This window comes from Somniosus microcephalus, unplaced genomic scaffold, assembly GCF_052327205.1.
Source record: "Somniosus microcephalus isolate GS21.2 unplaced genomic scaffold, FLI_Smic_1.0 unresolved_chr1, whole genome shotgun sequence".
NCBI lineage: Eukaryota > Metazoa > Chordata > Chondrichthyes > Squaliformes > Somniosidae > Somniosus > Somniosus microcephalus.
Window position 1 is genome coordinate 153,040,963 of NW_028225179.1, and position 20,435 is coordinate 153,061,397.

The 20,435-nt window shown below is 46.0% G+C and overlaps 1 protein-coding gene across 1 annotated transcript in view; it reads left to right on the plus strand.

Annotated features, from left to right (window-relative positions):
* The first annotated feature begins 8,894 nt into the window (after window positions 1–8,894).
* Window positions 8,895–20,435, plus strand: part of LOC147096268 (tenascin-X-like) — a 442,953-nt gene continuing 431,412 nt past the window's right edge. The window contains 1 exon segment of the mRNA XM_085975125.1: window positions 8,895–9,166. The gene's annotated coding sequence lies outside the window, so the exon portion shown is untranslated.

The following is a 20,435-nucleotide window of genomic DNA, read 5'->3' on the forward strand; positions in this document are numbered from 1 at the left end:
AATCCCAATGGGTTAAATTAATTCCATTCATTCCCACTGCACAGAATCCCAATGCGTTAAATTAATTCCCATTCACTCCCACTGTACAGAATCCCAATGTGTCAAATTGATTCCCATTCACTCCCACTGTACAGAATCCCAATGGGTTAAATTAATTCCCATTCACTCCCACTGTACAGAATCCCAATGGGTCAAATTAATTCCAATTCATTCCCACTGTACAGTATCCCAATGGGTCAAATTAATTCCCATTCACTCCCACTGTACAGAATCACAATGGGTCAAATTAATTCCCATTCACTCCCACTGTACAGAATCCCAATGGGTCAAATTATTGCCCATTCAATCCCACTGTACAGAATCCCAATGGGTCAAATTAATTCCATTCACTCCCACTGTACAGAATCCCAATGGGTTAAATTAATTCCCATTCACTGCCACTGTACAGAATCCCAATGGGTCAAATTATTTCCCATTCCCTCCCACTGTACAGAATCCCAATGGGTTAAATTAATTCCCATTCACTGCCACTGTACAGAATCCCAATGGTTCAAATTATTTCCCATTCACTCCCACTGTACAGAATCCCAATGGGTCAAATTATTTCCCATTCAGTCCCACTGTACACAATCCCAACGTGTCAAATTAATTCCCGTTCACTCCCAATGGGTTAAATTAGTCCCATTCATTCCCTCTGTAGAGAATCCCAATGGGTTCAATTAATTCCCATTCACTCTTACTATACAGAATCCAATGGTTAAATCAATTCCCATTCACTCCCACTGTACAGAATCCCAATGGGTCAAATTAAATCCCATTCATTCCCACTGCACAGACTCCCAATGGGTTAAATTAATTCCCATTCACTCCCACTGTACAGAATCCCAATGGGTCAAATTAATTACCATTCACTCCCACTGTACAGAATCCCAAATGGTTAAATTAATTCCCACTCATTCCCACTGTACAGAATCCCAATGGGTTGACTTAATTCCCATTCACTCTCACTGTACAGAATCCTAATAGGTCAAATTAATTCCCATTCACTCCCACTGTACAGAATCCCAATGGAATAAATTAATTCCCATTCACTCTCACTGTACAGAATCCCAATGGGTCAATTTAATTCCCATTCACTCCCACTGTACAGAATCCCAATGGGTCAAATTAATTCCCATTCACTCCCACTGTACAGAATCCCAATGGGTTCAATTAATTCCCATTCACTCTTACTGTGCAGAATCCAATGGTTAAATCAATTCCCATTCCCTCCCACTGCACAGAATCCGAATGGGTCAAGTTATTTCCCATTCATTCCCACTGTATAGAATCCCAATGGGTCAAATTAATTCCCATTCACTGCCACTGTACAGAATCCCAATGTGTCAAATTAATTCCCATTCACTGCCACTGTACAGAATCCCAATGGGTCAAATTAATTCCCATTCATTCCCACTGTACAGAATCCCAATGGGTTAAATTTATTTGCATTCTTTCCCATTGTACAGAATCTCAATGGCTGAAATTAATTCCACTCGCTCCCACTGTACAGAATCCCAATGGGTCAAATTAATTCCTATTCACTCCCACTGTACAGAATCCCAATGGGTCAAATTAATTCCCATTCATTCCCACTGTACAGAATCCCAATGGGTTAAATTAATTCCCATCAACTCCCACTGTACCGAATCCCAATGGGTTAAATTAATTCCCATCCACTCCCACTGTACAGAATTGTAATGGGCCAAATGAATTCCCATTCATTCCCAATGTACAGAATCCCAATGGGTCAAATTAATTCCCATTCACTCCCACTGTACTGAATCCCAATTGGTTAAATTAATTCCCATCCACTCCCACTGTACAGAATCCCAATGGGTTAAATTAATTCCCATTCACTCCCACTGTACTGAATCCCAATTGGTCAAATTAATTCCCATTCACTCCAACTGTACAGAATCCCAATGGGTTAAATTAATTCCCATTCACTCCCACTGTCCAGAATCCCAATGGGTTAAATTAATTCCCATTCACTCCCACTGTACAGAATCCCAATGGGTTAAATTAATTCCCATTCACTCCCACTGTACAGAATCCCAATGGGTTAAATTAATTCCCAATCATTCCCACTATACAGAATCCCAATAGGTCAAATTAATTCCCATTCACTCCCACTATACAGAATCCCAATGGGTTAAATTAATTCCCATTCATTCCCACTGTACAGAATCCCAATGGGTTAAATTAATTCCCATTCACTCCCACTGTACTGAATCCCAATTGGTCAAATTAATTCCCATTCACTCCCACTGTACAGAATCCCAATGGTTTACATTAATTCCCATTTACTCCAACTGTACAGAATACCAATGGGTTAAATTAATTCCCATTCACTCACACTGTACAGAATCACAATGGGTTAAATTAATTCCCATTCATGCCCACTGTACAGAATCCCAATGGGTTCAATTAATTCCATTCACTCCCACTGTACAGAATCCCAATGGGTTAAATTAATTCCCATTCATTCCCACTGTACAGAATCCCAATGGGTTCAAATAATTCCAATTCACTCCCACTGTACAGAATCACAATGTGTTAAATTAATCCCCATTCATTCCCACTGTACAGAATCCCAATGGGTTCAATTAATACCATTCACTCGCACTGTACAGAATCCCAACGTGTCAAATTAATTCCCATTCACTCCCACTGTACAGAATCCCAATGGGTTCAATTAATTCCATTCACTCCCACTGAACAGAATCCCAATGGGTTAAATTAATTCCCATTCACTCCCATTGTACAGAATCCCAATGGGTTAAATTAATTCCCATTCACTCCCACTGTACAGAATCCCAATGTGTTCAATTAATTCCCATTCACTCCCACTGTACAGAATCCCAATGGTTTAAATTAATTCCCATTCACTCCCACTGTACAGAATCCTAATGGGTTAAATTAATTCCCATTCACTCCCACTGTACAGAATCCCAATGGGTTCAATTAATTCCCATTCACTCCCACTGTACAGAATCCCAATGGGTCAAATTAATTCCCATTCACTCCCACTGTACAGAATCCCAATGGGTTAAATTAATTCCCATTCACTCCCACTGTACCGAATCCCAATGGGTTAAATTAATTCCTATTCACTCCCACTGTACAGAATCCCAATGGGTTAAATTAATTCGCATTCACTCCCACTGTACAGAATCCCAATGGGTTAAATCAATTCCCATTCATTCCCACTGTACCGAATCACAATCTGTTAAATTAATTCCCATTCACTCCCACTGTACAGAATCCCAATGGGTCAATTTAATTCCCATTCATTCCCACTGTACAGAATCACAATGGGTTAAATTAATTCACTTTCACTCCCACTGTACAGAATCCCAATGGGATAAATGAAGTCCCATTCATTCCCACTGTACAGAATCCCAATGGGTTAAATTAATTCCATTCATTCCCACTGCACATAATCCCAATGCGTTAAATGAATTCCCATTCATTGCCACTGCACCGAATACCAATGTGTTAAATTAATTCCCATTCACTCCCACTGTACAGAGTCCCAATGTGTTAAATTAATTCCATTCATTCCCACTGTACAGAATCCCAATGGGTCAAATTAATTCCCGTTCAGTCCCACTGTACAGATTCCCAATGGGTCAAATTAATTCCCATTCACTCCCACTGTACAGAATCCCAATGGGTTAAATTAATTCCATTCATTCCCACTGCACAGAATCCCAATGCGTTAAATTAATTCCCATTCACTCCCACTGTACAGAATCCCAATGTGTCAAATTGATTCCCATTCACTCCCACTGTACAGAATCCCAATGGGTTAAATTAATTCCCATTCACTCCCACTGTACAGAATCCCAATGGGTCAAATTAATTCCAATTCATTCCCACTGTACAGTATCCCAATGGGTCAAATTAATTCCCATTCACTCCCACTGTACAGAATCACAATGGGTCAAATTAATTCCCATTCACTCCCACTGTACAGAATCCCAATGGGTCAAATTATTGCCCATTCAATCCCACTGTACAGAATCCCAATGGGTCAAATTAATTCCATTCACTCCCACTGTACAGAATCCCAATGGGTTAAATTAATTCCCATTCACTGCCACTGTACAGAATCCCAATGGGTCAAATTATTTCCCATTCCCTCCCACTGTACAGAATCCCAATGGGTTAAATTAATTCCCATTCACTGCCACTGTACAGAATCCCAATGGTTCAAATTATTTCCCATTCACTCCCACTGTACAGAATCCCAATGGGTCAAATTATTTCCCATTCAGTCCCACTGTACACAATCCCAACGTGTCAAATTAATTCCCGTTCACTCCCAATGGGTTAAATTAGTCCCATTCATTCCCTCTGTAGAGAATCCCAATGGGTTCAATTAATTCCCATTCACTCTTACTATACAGAATCCAATGGTTAAATCAATTCCCATTCACTCCCACTGTACAGAATCCCAATGGGTCAAATTAATTCCCATTCATTCGCACTATACAGAATCCCAATGGGTCAAATTAATTCCCATTCATTCGCAGTGTACAGAATCCCAATGGGTCAAATTAATTCCCATTCACTCCCACTGTACAGAATCCCAATGGGTTAAATTAATTCCCATCCACTCCTACTGTACAGAATCCCAATGTGTCAAATTAATTCCCATTAATTCCCACTGTACAGAATCCCAATGGGTCAAATTAATTCCATTCACCCCCACTGTAAAGAATCCCAATGGGTTAAATTTATTCGCATTCTTTCCCACTGTACAGAATCCCAATGGGTCAAATTATTTCCCATTCATTCCCACTGTATAGAATCCCAATGGGTCAAATTAATTCCATTCACTCTCACTGTACAGAATCCCAATGGGTTAAATTTATTCGCATTCTTTCCCACTGTACAGAATCCCAATGGGTCAAATTATTTCCCATTCATTCCCACTGTATAGAATCCCAATGGGTCAAATTAATTCCCATTCACTCCCACTGTACAGAATCCCAATGGGTTAAATTAATTCCCATCCACTCCTACTGTACAGAATCCCAATGTGTCAAATTAATTCCCATTAATTCCCACTGTACAGAATCCCAATGGGTCAAATTAATTCCATTCACCCCCACTGTACAGAATCCCAATGGGTTAAATTTATTCGCATTCTTTCCCACTGTACAGAATCCCAATGGGTCAAATTATTTCCCATTCATTCCCACTGTATAGAATCCCAATGGGTCAAATTAATTCCCATTCACTCCCACTGTACAGAATCCCAATGGATTAAATTAATTCCCATCCACTCCTACTGTACAGAATCCCAATGTGTCAAATTAATTCCCATTAATTCCCACTGTACAGAATCCCAATGGGTCAAATTAATTCCATTCACCCCCACTGTACAGAATCCCAATGGGTTAAATTTATTCGCATTCTTTCCCACTGTACAGAATCCCAATGGGTCAAATTATTTCCCATTCATTCCCACTGTATAGAATCCCAATGGGTCAAATTAATTCCATTCACTCCCACTGTACAGAATCCCAATGGGTCAAGTTATTGCCCATTCATTCCCACTGTACAGAATCCCAATGGGTCAAATTAATTCCATTCACTCCCACTGTACAGAATCCCAATGGGTCAAATTTATTCCATTCACTCTCAATGTACAGAATCCCAATGGGTTAAATTATTTTCCATTCACTCCCACTGTACAGAATCCCAATGGATTACATTAATTCCCATTCATTCCCACTGGACAGAATCCCAGTAAGTTAAATTAATTCCCATTCACTCCCAGTGTACAGAATCCCAATGGGTCAATTTAATTCCCATTCACTCCCACTGTACAGAATCCCAATGGATTAAATGAATTCCCATTCACTCCCACTGTGCAGAATCCGAATGGGTCAAATTAATTCCCATTCTTTCCCACTGTGCAGAATCCCAATGGGTTCAATTAATTCCCATTCACTCCTAGTGTACAAAATTCCAATGGGTCATATTAATTCCCATTCATTCCCACTGTATTGAATTCCAATGAGTAAAACATTTTCCCATTTATTTTCAATTGTATAGATACCCAAAGAATCAACCCCCATTCCCATTCAATCGGAATGTTACTAAGTTCCTGTAGAATATCTTCCCCATTTATTCCCACTGCGCATAATTCCAATGGACCAAATGCCTTCCTCTTCCAATTGTATAGAATGCCAATGAATCAAGGATTCCCATTCACCTCCATGGCTTGTCGATACCAGTGGTACTGGAACCCTCTCCCAGTCAGACTGCACCACACCACTGCAGTTCAGTTCGAAGTCTAATCATCAGCGTGTAAAACATGTGCTTGTGTTTGCTTAACTTTGACTGCTAATGAATCATTGGGGAGAAGTGGTAGAAAAAATTGCCAACTGGCATGGTCTATCTGCAGTTCATCATCATCCTGACAAACTAGGGATTCGCTTGTCAGGTTACAAGCCTCCGAGCTGAGAGTCATTCTGGAAGGTTTTGTGTGCTGGAGCAGCTGTGAACATAGGTCTGTCCGTGATGAATTCTATCTTAATAACTGCCTCTGTCTGAATGGCCATTGGCTGCTGGCAGCGTCTCACTGAGTGATTTTACTGTGCGATGTGCTCATGCGTTACGGATTCTGGTCTACCATAAATACCTTCTTGGGGTTGGTCACCTTGCCTGCTCTTGTAAGCGGTCTGAGCATTCAGGGGGGAGGGCGATTAACAATAAGTCATTTTGACGTGTTATTTGATGGCGCAACAGTCGGGTGTAGAGAGAGTGGAACCAGCACAGATATCTTATGGATATTCCACGTTTTAGCAAGTGAGATTTCTTTGGGGTTTCGAGGTGGGTCCAAGATGATAGGTCAATAGTGGCTCGGAGCCATTGTCCGGTCAGCCTGGCTCACTATAGGAACCTACTGGGGCCGGCCTGGTCACTGGAGGGCTGGGATTCTACCCACTAGGCCCCAGGTAGGCATGGCCCCAACGGGAAGGATGTTCCTAGCTGGACAATCAATGGGAAGCTGTGTGGTTTCAGCTGCGGGGCTCCTGTGCACACTTGGGGATCACTCGGATTTGGCTCCGGCAAGACCACACCTGCGCTGTCTGGTCTTGTGTGAGAGGGCCGTGTCCCGATTGGGTGAGTGCGTGCACTCCATATAAAGAAAGTAGGACCATGCATTTATAAAGCACCTTTCACCACCTCAGGATGTCCCAAAGCGCTTCACAGCCAATTAACTACTTTTGAAGTGTAGTCACTGTTGTAATGTAAGAAACGCGGCAGCCAATTTGCGCACAGCAAGCTCCCACAAACAACAATGTGATAATGACCAGATCATCTGTTTTTCGCGATATTGGTTGAGGGATAAATATTGGCCAGGACACCGGGGATAACTCCCCTACTCTTCTTCAAAATAGTGCCATGGGATCTTTTACGTCCACCTGGGAGGGCAGATGGAGCCTCGGTTTAATGTCTCATCCGAAAGACGGCACCTCTGACAGTGCAGCACTCCCTCAGCACTGCACTGGGAGTGTCAGCCTAGATTTTGTGCTCAAGTCTCTGGAGTGGGGCTTGAGCCCACAACCTTCTGACTCTGATGCAAGAGAGAGAGAGAGAGTGCTACCAACATGAACTAAGGCTGGCCCCACACTTCACACGTGTGGACTTCACAGCCGCTTGGTTTGAAATTGGTAAAGATTGGTTTCCAGTGCCGGCAGGCACCTGGCTGACCAGAAAGCAAAAACGGCTTTTGACCTTTTGTGTTTACTAACTACATCTGGACGCGATCGATCAAACAATGGGCCTTCTTTCCTCCTTCCTACACTCTTGTGTCACTGCATTCTTTTACCTCGCGTTACCCTGGGTTCTGCAACTAACAAAAATCTTTCATTTAAATACTTGTCTTTGATTTCCAAACCTGTTTAACCCAGCAGTGGGCCATTCACTTCAGCCCACTCTCTCTCTCTGTTGCACAGCTTCGATTTTTCCCAACATACTGACAGCCAGGAGACACGAAGCCGGCTCCGTGCTAGTTCCTGGAGGCCTGCACTCAGCCGGGTGGAGTGAGAGTGCTTTGGTTCCCTACCGCGCCCCCCGACGCTGGTAGAATTCAATAGCTTCTAGAATTTACTGATGTAAATCGGTAGAGAAAGAAAACCAGGCATTTCTACAGCGCCTTTCACCACATCAGGACGTCCCAAAGCCTTTCACAGCCAATGAAGTACTTTTGAAGTGTTGTCACTGCTGTAATGTAGGAAACAGGGCAGCCAATTGGTGCACAGCAAGCTCCCACAAACAGCATTGTGATAATGACCAGAAAATCGTTTTTTTAGTGATATTGGTTGAGGGATAAATATTGGCCCAGGACAATCAGGGAGAACTCCTCTACTCTTCCTAGAAATAGTGGCCGTGGGATCTTTTACGTCCACCTGAGAGAGCAGACGGGGCTTCGGTTCAACATCTCATCCGAAAGACGGCACCTCCGACAGTGCAGCACTCCCTCAGTACTGCCACCGGGAGTGTCAGCCTGGATTACAGGCTCAAGTCTCTGGAGTGGGTCTTCGAACCCACGACCATTCTGACTCAGAGGCGAGAGTGCTGCCCACTGAGCCACGGCTGACAACCTGCCCACCGGAATACTCTGTAGAACATTCCGGCGGGCGATCGCCTACAGCCGGTCAAAGCTCTGCCTCAGAATAGGCTTCTCGACTCTCCACAGCATCAGCTTTTGAAATAACCGGTGAGAGCCCTTATCTAAACGCAAAGGACCTGTCCTAACTTGGAACTGGGTTCCAAGGGTTAAAGGCGGGCGGATTGCCCAGGACTGAGTGGGGGGGGTGGGTGGCAGAGAGGACAGGCGGGGAGGGGAGTGGGGAGAGGGGAGAGTGATTGGTCAGTACAAGAGTTAAAACTAATGAATGTGTTTTTGGTATTTCCTCAATGACATCACTGGCTGGAATCAGATAGGTGGAGCATTTTGCGAGGGAGAGAGTGAGAAATCTGCAGCCTTGCTGATCTCACTGTGGTAGAAGGAATTTACGTGACAGCCAGTCCATCAGTCAGAGTCCTGTCGACAGGCATCCAGCTCGTACGAAACTCAGCTCCTCAACCATCTACTGAGGTAAGAAATCCCACTGCTCAGGAATAATCCCAGCTTACTTTTATCAAAAGCATTTGTTTTGTTTTTTTGAAAATTACAATGGCGAGGGGAAGAAAAGTCTACAAAACACATTTTAAAATGATCCAACTAGAGCTTTTTATCGCGTTGAGCTTCAAGGGCTGCTCAGTTATCAGCATTCCTAATTTCAAAATCAGGTTTGGTATTTAAAGCTGTGCAGCTGAAAACAGGGTGAATTCTCCTTAAAGCAAGCTGGGAATATTTTTGCTGAACGGGGTCACAATTGAGACTTTTTTTCAAATTTGTGTTTCTGACCGCTGTCTTTTATTTATCACTAAAGTGAAGTGAACAATTTCAATTACTGTTCATTTCAATGTATTTTTTTGCCTAGGATTGTACAGGACTCCTGCTCATGCGCGGAGGGACTGTGTAACAGATTTGTCTGCGCGCTAAGTGGATCATTTAAGTTAAGTGTTAAGTGGACCATCCCTGAATATCGGACAGATATTTCCGCAGCAAGATTTTTTTTTCCAGTAATGGGGCTTTTTTTTTAAAAGCAATTTTCCTCCTTAAAGATAAAAGTCTCATCATTTTTAGATAATTGCCAAAAGGACTAGAGGAGAGATGAGGAGAATGTTTTTTACATTACGATGGGGAGTGCGCTGCCTGAAGGGGCGGTGGAAGCAGATTCAACAGTAACTCTCAAAAGGGAATCGGATGTATTCTTGAAAAGGAAGAATTTGCGGGGCTATGGGGAAAAGAGCAGTGGGGAGTGGGACTAATGGGACCGCTCTACCAAAGGGCCGCCACAGGCACGGTGAGCCGAGTTGCCTCCTTCTGTGCCGTACCATTCTATGATCTTTGGATCGATCGTGAGGACAGAGAGACTGAATCGCACGCGGTTAAATAATAGGAACAGCACGGGACTCACTGTGAGACCATTGCGGGACGGGGAACACTGCATTTCAACCTGGCCGCCACACACCACTTTTCCCAGAGCCTTGCAGCCCCTCGGTTACAAAGCTCCTGCAGGACATGTGTCAGGCTCATGCTGTAGATCAATAGTGGGAAACCACGGAACGCAGGAAAAGGCAGTGGAATGTCTTTCAGGTCGGCTTCGGAAGCAGTTACAGACCTGGGACAGGCAGTGCACTGTGAGTGGATGTATTTGTGTGGAAGTTGAACTATGACTCTAACAAGTACTTACTGTCTCTGTTAAAATGCACAGATTTGCTGATCAGCCTCAATATGCTCTCATTCATTCCCGGTAGCCTGTTGTGTTGGGTGTCACAGTTTCCAAGGCTATAAAGGTGCATATGTACGTTCGTGGCTCCCATATCATTCCTATTATTTAACCGTGTGCAATTCTGTCCTTGCGAGCCAAAGATCATACAATCATAGAATCTTTTAGGGCAGAGGGAAGCCATTCAGCCCATCCTACCTGTGCCGGCTCTCTGAAAGAGCGGTCCCCACCACTCCTACTCTCCACGCTTATCCCTAAAACGCTGGCCATCACCAGAGGAGTCACTTACATTTATAACGACCCATCTGTTGGGGCATTGGCTTCATAGGGTGACCTGGCTCTGACTGAGAACGTGCCTCGTGCAGTACCTCAGTGACCGCTGTCCCCCTTCCCCTCCTCCTCCAGCCTCCAGCCAGGTTAGCCGGTCATTGACCAGCACTGCCCCGGGGTTACCAGGTATCCGCTCACCGAGTCGGCTACAGAAGGTTAACTGTCCCTAACGACCATCACCAGGCTCGTCACCTTGGAGCCACCCGAATCCCAGAGACTACCTACTCACGAAGAAATACCTCAACCTATAATGCCCCCATCGTTTATCTAACCCGATAAAGCGAGTGCCTTTCAACTCACTGATTACTTGCCAATTTACCTGGACAGACACATTAAGATCTTGCTCTCCAGAAAGTGTCTGATTTCTGCATTCATTAGCTCAAGCAGATCAGTGGAACCCATTGCTGTTCTCTGACCTTGTCCCTGTGATAATTGATCTTAAATTGGCCGCCGTAAGACTTTGAGGCTCGGTAATGAGTTGTGCCGATCATTCGAAGTGTCACGTGTCGATTAATCTATGGTTGTTAACTTGATCTGTTGAACAGCTTTGGTCCTGTGGTGCATGCTGGTTATATAACATGCTCACTCGAAATTCTAGTGCGCATTTATTAGATTCATAGAGTCATAGAGTTATACAGCACAGAAAGAGGCCCTTCGGCCCATCGTGTCCGCACCAGCCATCAAGCCATATCTATTCTAATCCCATTTTCCAGCACTTGGTCCATAGCCTTGTATGCTATGACGTTTCAAGTGCTCCTCTAAATGCTTCTTGAATGTTGTGAGGGTTCCTGCCTCTACCACCCTTTTAGGCAGTGAGTTCCAGATTCCAATCACCCTCTGGGTAAAAAAGTTCTTCCTCAAATCCCCTCTAAACCTCCTGCCCCTTACCTTGAAACTATGCGGCCTGGTTATTGACCCCTCTACTAAGGGGAAAAGTTCCTTCCTATCTACCCTATCTATGCCCCTCATAATTTTGTACACCTCAATCAGGTCCCCCCTCAGCCTTCTCTGCTCTAAGGAAAACAACCCCAGCCTGTCCAGTCTCTCTTCATAGCTGAAACGCTCACCTCCTCAGCACCCTCTCCAATGCAATCACATTCTTTAAATGATCTTGTTAAAAAGGCTGGAGTAAAAGTAAGGAGGCGGGTGACTGCTTTCAAGGCAACTTGCAGGAGAATTTTACATAAAGTTTTGGAGGGGGGTGGGGGAAGGGTTAAATCCACAAGCTATCCGAGCACAGATCTGTCAGTTGGGCAGCTTGTCCCGTCCCCGTGCTATTGGGTCGCCTGGGGGCAGCGAGTAGGGGACAATCGGGTGGAGAGGAACGTGCGCCCGTGATGGAGACGACTAATTCCCTGTCCATTTCAATCAATGGAAACTGTGAGTTAAACGTTACATTCGTACCAATGAGGCTCCATTTTACACAGCTGCAGGTGGCCACAATACTATAGGAATTGCATTTATATAGCGCCTTTCACAACCTCAGGACGTCCCAAAGCGCTTCCCAGCCAATGAAGTTTTTTTTTTGAAGTGTTGTAATGTGGGAAAGGCAGCAGCCAATTTGCGCACAGCAAGCTCCCACAAACAGCAACGTGATAATGACCAGATAATCTGTGTTTGTGATGTTGGTTGAGGGATAAATATTTGGCCCCAGGACACCGGGGAGAACTCCCCTGTTCTTCTTCCAAATAATGCCGTGGGATCTTTTACATCCACCTTAAAGGGCAGTCGGGGCCTCGGTTTAACGTCTCATCCGAAAGACGGCACCTCCGACAGCGCGGCGCTCCCTCAGCACTGCACTGGCCTGTCAGCCTAGCTTTACGTGCTCAAGTCCCTGGAGTGGGACTTGAACCCACCACCCTCTGACTCAAAGGCGAGAGTGTTATCGAATGAGCCACGCTGACTCTGTAAAAGTGCTTGTCAACCCCATATTTACGAGCTTATATAGCACCTTACGGACCGTAATCATTTCAGCTAGCCTGTGTAAATGTCGCAACCCTCAGGAGACTCAATAGATCCGTTTATTCACGAGCTGTGCCAGTACAGACAAGAGGGCTTCATCTCCGTATCTGTGAACATTTATTCAAATATCGACATCAGGGAAACATTAGGAGCATGATTCATGCTCTAAATAAGGGAAACAAGTTTCAAACTATTTAAACATCTGGGGTGTGCGGCTAAACAGGTGCCGGAAATGAGGGAGATAAAAACTGACAAAAGTTGGAAACCTGCAATAAAAACATTAATAAACAGCGTAGCAAGCCTGCGTAGAGTTATGGTAGGTTAACGAGTCAGGAAGACTCATTGACAGAGCCGCTGTGTGTTCCCACCGTTTTCTGCAGCAGCTCTGTAAACAGGTCAGTTTATTCATTGTCATTAATCATGAATTGTCTGACCCCGGAGGTGTGAATATCACCGCCCCGGATAGCATGATACCAGGTTTACACAGACTGGGCTTGTGTTCCCTTGAGTATAGGAGATTGAGGAGGGGATCTGATCGAGATGTTTAACATGATCAAAGATATGGAATATTGGTAGGGTAGATAAGGAGAAACTATTGCCTCTGATGGGGGAATTAAGAATGAGGGGACATAATCTTAAAGTTAGAGCTCGGTCATTTTGGAGGGAAATCAGGAAACACTTTTTCACACAAAGGGTGCACCATGCAATACTGCTGTACTGTGCAATACTGCTTTACTGTTCAATACAGCTGTACTGTGCAATACTGCTGTACAATGCAATACTGCTGTACAATGCTGCTGTACTGTGCAATACTGCTGCACCGTGCAATACTGCTTTACTGTTCAATACAGCTGTACTGTGCAATATTGCTGCACCGTGCAACACTGCTGCACCGTGCACTACTGCTGTACAATGCTGCTGCACTGTGCAATACTGCTGCACTGTGCAATACTGCTGCACTGTGCAATATTGCTGCACCGTGTAACACTGCTGTACCGTGCACTACTGCTGTACAATGCTGCTGTACTGTGCAGTACTGTTGCACCATGCAATACTGCTTTACTGTTCAATACAGCTGTACTGTGCAATACTGCTGCACTGTGCAACACTGCTGCACCATGCACTACTGCTGTACAATGCTGCTGTACTGTGCAATACTGCTGCACCATGCACTACACTGCTGCACCGTGCAATACTGCTGTCCTGTACAATACTGCTGTACTGTGCAATACTGATGCACCATGTAATACTGCTGCACTGTGTGCTACTGCTGTACCATGCAATACTGCTGTACTGTGCAATGCTGCTGTACCATGCAATACTGCTGTACCGCGCAATACTGCTGTACTGTGAAATACTGATGCACCATGCAATACTGCTGTACCGTGCACTACTGCTGCACCATGCAATGCTGCTGTACTGTGCAATACTGCTGTACCGTGCACTACTGCTGTACCGTGCAATACTGCTGTACTGTGCAATGCTGCTGTACCGTGCAATACTGCTGTACCGTGCACTACTGCTGTACCGTGCAATACTGCTGTACTGTGCAATGCTGCTGTACTGTGCAATACTGCTGTACCGTGCACTACTGCTGTACCGTGCAATACTGCTGTACTGTGCAATGCTGCTGTACCGTGCAATACTGCTGTACCGTGCACTACTGCAGTACTGTGCAATGCTGCTGCACCATGCAATACTGATGTATCAAGCACTACTGCTGTAATGTGCAATACTGCTGTACTGTGCAATACTGCTGTACCGTGCGATACTGCTGTACCGTGCATGGTTGCCGTACTCTGCAATACTGCTGTACTGTGCAATACTGCTGTACCATGAAATACTGCTGTACCGTACACTACTGCTGTACCGTGCAATACTGCTGTACTGTGCAATACTGCTGTACCATGCAATACTGTTGTACCATGCACTACTGCTGTACCATGCAATACTACTGTACTGTGCAACACTGCTGTACTGTGCAATGCTGCTGTACCATGCAATACTGCTGTACCGTGCACTACTGCTGTACCATGCAATACTGCTGTACCGTGCAATACTGCTGTACCATGCACTACTGCTGTACCGTGCAATACTGCTGTACTGTGCAATGCTGCTGCACCATACACTACTGCTGTACCGTGCACTACTGCTGTACCGTGCAATACTGCTGTACCGTGCACTACTGCTGTACCGTGCAATACTGCTGTACCGTGCAATACTGCTGTACCATGCACTACTGCTGTACCGTGCAATACTGCTGCATCATGCAATACTGATGTACCATGCAATATGGCTGCATGATGAACTACTGCTGCAATGTGCAATACTGCTGCACCGTGCAATACTGATGTGCCATGCACTATTGCTGTACTGTGCAATACTGCTGTTACCTGCACTACTGCTGTACTGTGCACTACTGCTGTACAGTGCAATACTGATGTAACCTGCACTACTGCTGCACCATGCAATACTGCTGTACCGTGCACTACTGCTGCACCGTGCACTACTGCTGTACTGTGCAATACTGCTGTAACCTGCACTACTGCTGTACTGTGCACTACTGCTGTACAGTGCAATACTGATGTAACCTGCACTACTGCTGCACCAAGCAATACTGCTGTACCTGCACTATTTTTGCACCGTGCACTATCTTTGCACCGTGCATTATTGCTGTACCTTGCACCATTACTACATCAGGCACCATTACTGCACCATGCACTATTGCTGCTCCATTCACGACTGCTGTACCATACACTCTTGCTGCAACATGAGTCATTAGTGTACCTGCAGTGTTGTTATATCATGTGCTATTGCTGAACCATGCATTATTACTCCACAATGCAGTAATACTGGACTGTTGCTACACCTTGCAGTATTGCTGCATTATGCACCATTACTGCACCATGCATATTGCTGCCCCATGCACTATTGCTGCACTGTGCACTACTGCTGTACCATGCACCATGCATAACTGCTGGCCCATGCATTACTGCTGTACCACGCACAACTGCTATATCATGCAATATTACTGCACCATTCACTATTGCTGCACCTGCACCATGCACTATTGCTGCACCATGCATTATTAATTCACCAGGCACTATTACTGTACGAAGCACAATTGCTGCACCATGCACTATTAATTCACCAGGCACCATTACTGCACTATGCATGATTGCTGCACCATGCACTATTGCTGCTCCATGCGCTATTAATCCATGATGCAGTATTGCTGCACATGATTTTATGCAGTGGTAACAATTATTTTTTCCCCAATAAAAATATATTAATTTCCCTATCACTCTATCTCTGCCCTTTCACTGTGACTATCACTCTATCTCTGCTCTTTCACTGTGACTATCACTCTATCTCTGCTCTATCACTGTGACTATCAATCTATCTCTGCTCAATCACTGTGAGTATCACTCTATCTCTGCCCTTTCACTGTGACTATCCCTCTATCTCTGCCCTTTCACTATGACCATCAATCTATCTCTGCTCTATCACTGTGACTATCACTCTATCTCTGCTCTATCACTGTGACTATCACACTATCTCTGCGACTATCACACACCCTCTGCTCTGTCACTGTGACTATCCCTCTATCTCTGCTCTTTCAGTCTGATAATCCCTTTATCTGATTCAGTCTCTGTCTCCCCCTGTCTCTGATCATTCAGTCTCTCTCCCCCTGTCTCTGATCATTCAGTCTCTGTCTCCCCCTGTCTCTGATCATTCAGTCTCTGTCTCCCCCTGTCTCTGATCATTCAGTCTCTCTCCCCCTGTCTCTGATCATTCAGTCTCTCTCTCCCCCTGTCTCAGATCATTCAGTCTCTGTCTCCCCCTGTCTCTGATCATTCAGTCTCTGTGTCCCCGTGTCACTGTTCATTCAGTCTCTGTCTCCCCCTGTCTCTGTTCATTCAGTCTCTGTCTCCCCCTGTCTCTGTTCATTCAGTCTCTCTCTCGCCCTGTCTCTGATCATTCAGTCTCTGTCTCCCCCTGTCTCTGATCATTCAGTCACTCTCTCCCCCTGTCTCTGACCATTCAGGCTCTGTCTCCCCCTGTCTCTGATCATTCAGTCTCTGTCTCCCCCTGTCTCTGACCATTCAGTCTCTGTCTCCCCCTGTCTCTGATCATTCAGTCTCTCTCTCCCCCTGTCTCTGATCATTCAGTCTCTGTCTCCCCCTGTCTCTGATCATTCAGTCTCTGTCTCCCCCTGTCTCTGATCATCCAGTCTCTGTCTCCCCGGGTCTCTGATCATTCAGACTCTCTCTCCCCCTGTCTCTGATCATTCAGTCTCTGTCTCGCCCTGTCTCTGATCATTCAGTCTCTGTCTCCCCCTGTCTCTGATCATTCAGTCTCTGTCTCCCCCTGTCTCTGATCATTCAGTCTCTGTCTCCCCCTGTCTCTGACCATTCAGTCTCTGTCTCCCCCTGTCTCTGATCATTCAGTCTCTGTCTCCCCCTGTCTCTGATCATTCAGTCTCTGTCTCCCCCTGTCTCTGATCATTCAGTCTCTGTCTCCCCCTGTCTCTGATCATTCAGTCACTGTCTCCCCCTGTCTCTGACCATTCAGTCTCTGTCTCCCCCTGTCTCTGATCATTCAGTCTCTGTCTCCCCCTGTCTCTGATCATTCAGACTCTGTCTCCCCCTGTCTCTGATCATTCAGTCTCTGTCTCCCCCTGTCTCTGATCATTCAGTCTCTCTCTCACCCTGTCTCTGATCATTCAGTCTCTGTCTCCCCCTGTCTCTGATCATTCAGTCTCTGTCTCCCCCAGTCTCTGATCATTCAGTCTCTGTCTCCCCCTGTCTCTGAGCATTCAGTCTCTGTCTCCCCCTGTCTCTGATCATTCAGTCTCTGTCTCCCCCTGTCTCTGATCATTCAGTCACTGTCTCCCCCTGTCTCTGATCATTCAGTCACTGTCTCCCCCTGTCTCTGATCATTCAGTCTCTCTCTCCCCCTGTCTCTGATCATTCAGTCTCTGTCTCCCCCTGTCTCTGATCTTTCAGTCTCTGTCTCCCCCTGTCTCTGATCATTCAGTCTCTGTCTCCCCCTGTCTCTGATCATTCAGTCTGTCTCCCTCTGTCTCTGATCATTCAGTCTCTGTCTCCCCCTGTCTCTGACCATTCAGTCTCTGTCTCCCCCTGTCTCTGATAATTCAGTCTCTGTCTCCCCCTGTCTCTGATCATTCAGTCTCTGTCTCCCCCTGTCTCTGATCATTCAGTCACTGTCTCCCCCTGTCTCTGACCATTCAGGCTCTGTCTCCCCCTGTCTCTGATCATTCAGCCTCTGTCTCCCCCTGTCTCTGATCATTCAGTCTCTGTCTCCCCTTGTCTCTGATCATTCAGTCACTGTCTCCCCCTGTCTCTGATAATTCAGTCTCTGTCTCCCCCTGTCTCTGATCATTCAGTCTCTGTCTCCCCCTGTCTCTGATCATTCAGTCACTGTCTCCCCCTGTCTCTGACCATTCAGGCTCTGTCTCCCCCTGTCTCTGATCATTCAGCCTCTGTCTCCCACTGTCTCTGATCATTCAGTCTCTGTCTCCCACTGTCTCTGATCATTCAGTCTCTGTCTCCCCCTGTCTCTGATCATTCAGTCACTGTCTCCCCCTGTCTCTGATCATTCAGCCTCTGTCTCCCCCCGTCTCTGATCATTCAGTCTCTGTCTCCCCCTGTCTCTGATCATTCAGTCTCTCTCTCCCCTTGTCTCTGATCATTCAGTCTCTCTCTCCCCCTGTCACTGATCATTCAGTCTCTGTCTCCCCCTGTCTCTGATCATTCAGTCTCTGTCTCCACCTGTCTATGATCATTCAGTCTCTGTCTCCCCCTATCTCTGATTATTCAGTCACTGTCTCCCCCTGTCTGTGATCATTCAGTCTCTGTCTCCCCCTGTCTGTGATCATTCAGTCTCTGTCTCCCCCTGTCTCTGATCATTCAGTCTCTGTCTCCCCCTGTCTCTGATCATTCAGTCTCTGTCACCCCCTGTCTCTGATCATTCAGTCTCTGTCTCCCCCTGTCTCTGATCATTCTGTCTCTCTCTCCCCCTGTCTCTGATCATTCAGTCTCTCTCTCCCCCTGTCTCTGATCATTCAGTCTCTGTCTCCCCCGGCTCTGATCATTCAGTCTCTGTCTCCCCTGTCTCTGATCATTCAGTCTCTGTCTCCCCCTGTCTCTGATCATTCAGTCTCTGTCTCCCCCGGTCTCTGATCATTCAGTCTCTCTCTCCCCCTGTCTCTGATCATTCAGTCTCTGTCTCCCCCTGTCTCTGATCATTCAGTCTCTGTCTCCCCCTGTCTCTGATCATTCAGTCTCTGTCTCCCCCTGTCTCTGATCATTCAGTCACTGTCTCCCCCTGTCTCTGACCATTCAGGCTCTGTCTCCCGCTGTCTCTGATCATTCAGTCTCTGTCTCCCCCTGTCTCTGATCATTCAGTCTCTGTCTCCCCCTGTCTCTGATCATTCAGTCACTGTCTCCCCCTGTCTCTGATCATTCAGTCTCTGTCTCCCCCTGTCTCTGATCATTCAGTCTCTGTCTCCCCCTGCCTCTGATCATTCAGTCTCTGTCTCCCCCGGTCTCTAATCATTCAGTCTCTCTCTCCCCCTGTCTCTGATCATTCAGTCTCTGTCTCCCCCTGTCTCTGATCATTCAGTCTCTGTCTCCCCCTGTCTCTGATCATTCAGTCTCTGTCTCCCCCTGTCTCTGATCATTCAGTCTCTGTCTCCCCCTGTCTCTGATCATTCAGTCTCTGTCTCCCCCTGTCTATGATCATTCAGTCTCTGTCTCCCCCTGTCTCTGATCATTCAGTCACTGTCTCCCCCTGTCTCTGATCATTCAGTCTCTGCCTCCCCCTGTCTCTGAACTTTCAGTCTCTGTCTCCCCCTGTCTCTGATCATTCAGTCTCTCTCTCCCCCTGTCTCTGATCATTCAGTCTCTGTCTCCCCCTGTCTCTGATCATTCAGTCTCTGTCTCCCCCTGTCTCTGATCATTCTGTCTCTCTCTCACCCTGTCTCTGATCATTCAGCCTCTGTCTCCCCCTGTCTCTGATCATTCAGTCTCTGTCTCCCCCTGTCTCTGATCATTCAGTCACTGTCTCCCCCTGTCTCTGATAATTCAGTCTCTGTCTCCCCCTGTCTCTGATCATTCAGTCTCTGTCTCCCCCTGTCTCTGATCATTCAGTCACTGTCTCCCCCTGTCTCTGACCATTCAGGCTCTGTCTCCCCCTGTCTCTGATCATTCAGCCTTTGTCTCCCCCTGTCTCTGATCATTCAGTCTCTGTCTCCCCCTGTCTCTGATCATTCAGTCACTGTCTCCCCCTGTCTCTGATCATTCAGTCACTGTATCCCCCTGTCTCTGATCATTCGGCCTCTGTCTCCCCCCATCTCTGATCATTCAGTCTCTGTCTCCCCCTGTCTCTGATCATTCAGTCTCTGTCTCCCCCTGTCTCTGATCATTCAGTCTCTCTCTCCCCCTGTCTCTGATCATTCAGTCTCTGTCTCCCCTGTCTCTGAACATTCAGTCTCTGTCTCCCCCTGTCTCGGATCATTCAGGCTCTGTCTCCCCCTGTCTCTGATCATTCAGTCTCTGTCTCCCCCTGTCTCTGATCATTCAATCTCTTTCTCCCCCTGTCTCTGATCATTCAGTCTCTCTCTCCCCCTGTCTCTGATCATTCAGTCTCTGTCTCCCCCTGTCTCTGATCATTCAGTCTCTGTCTCCCCCGTCTCTGATCATTCAGTCTCTG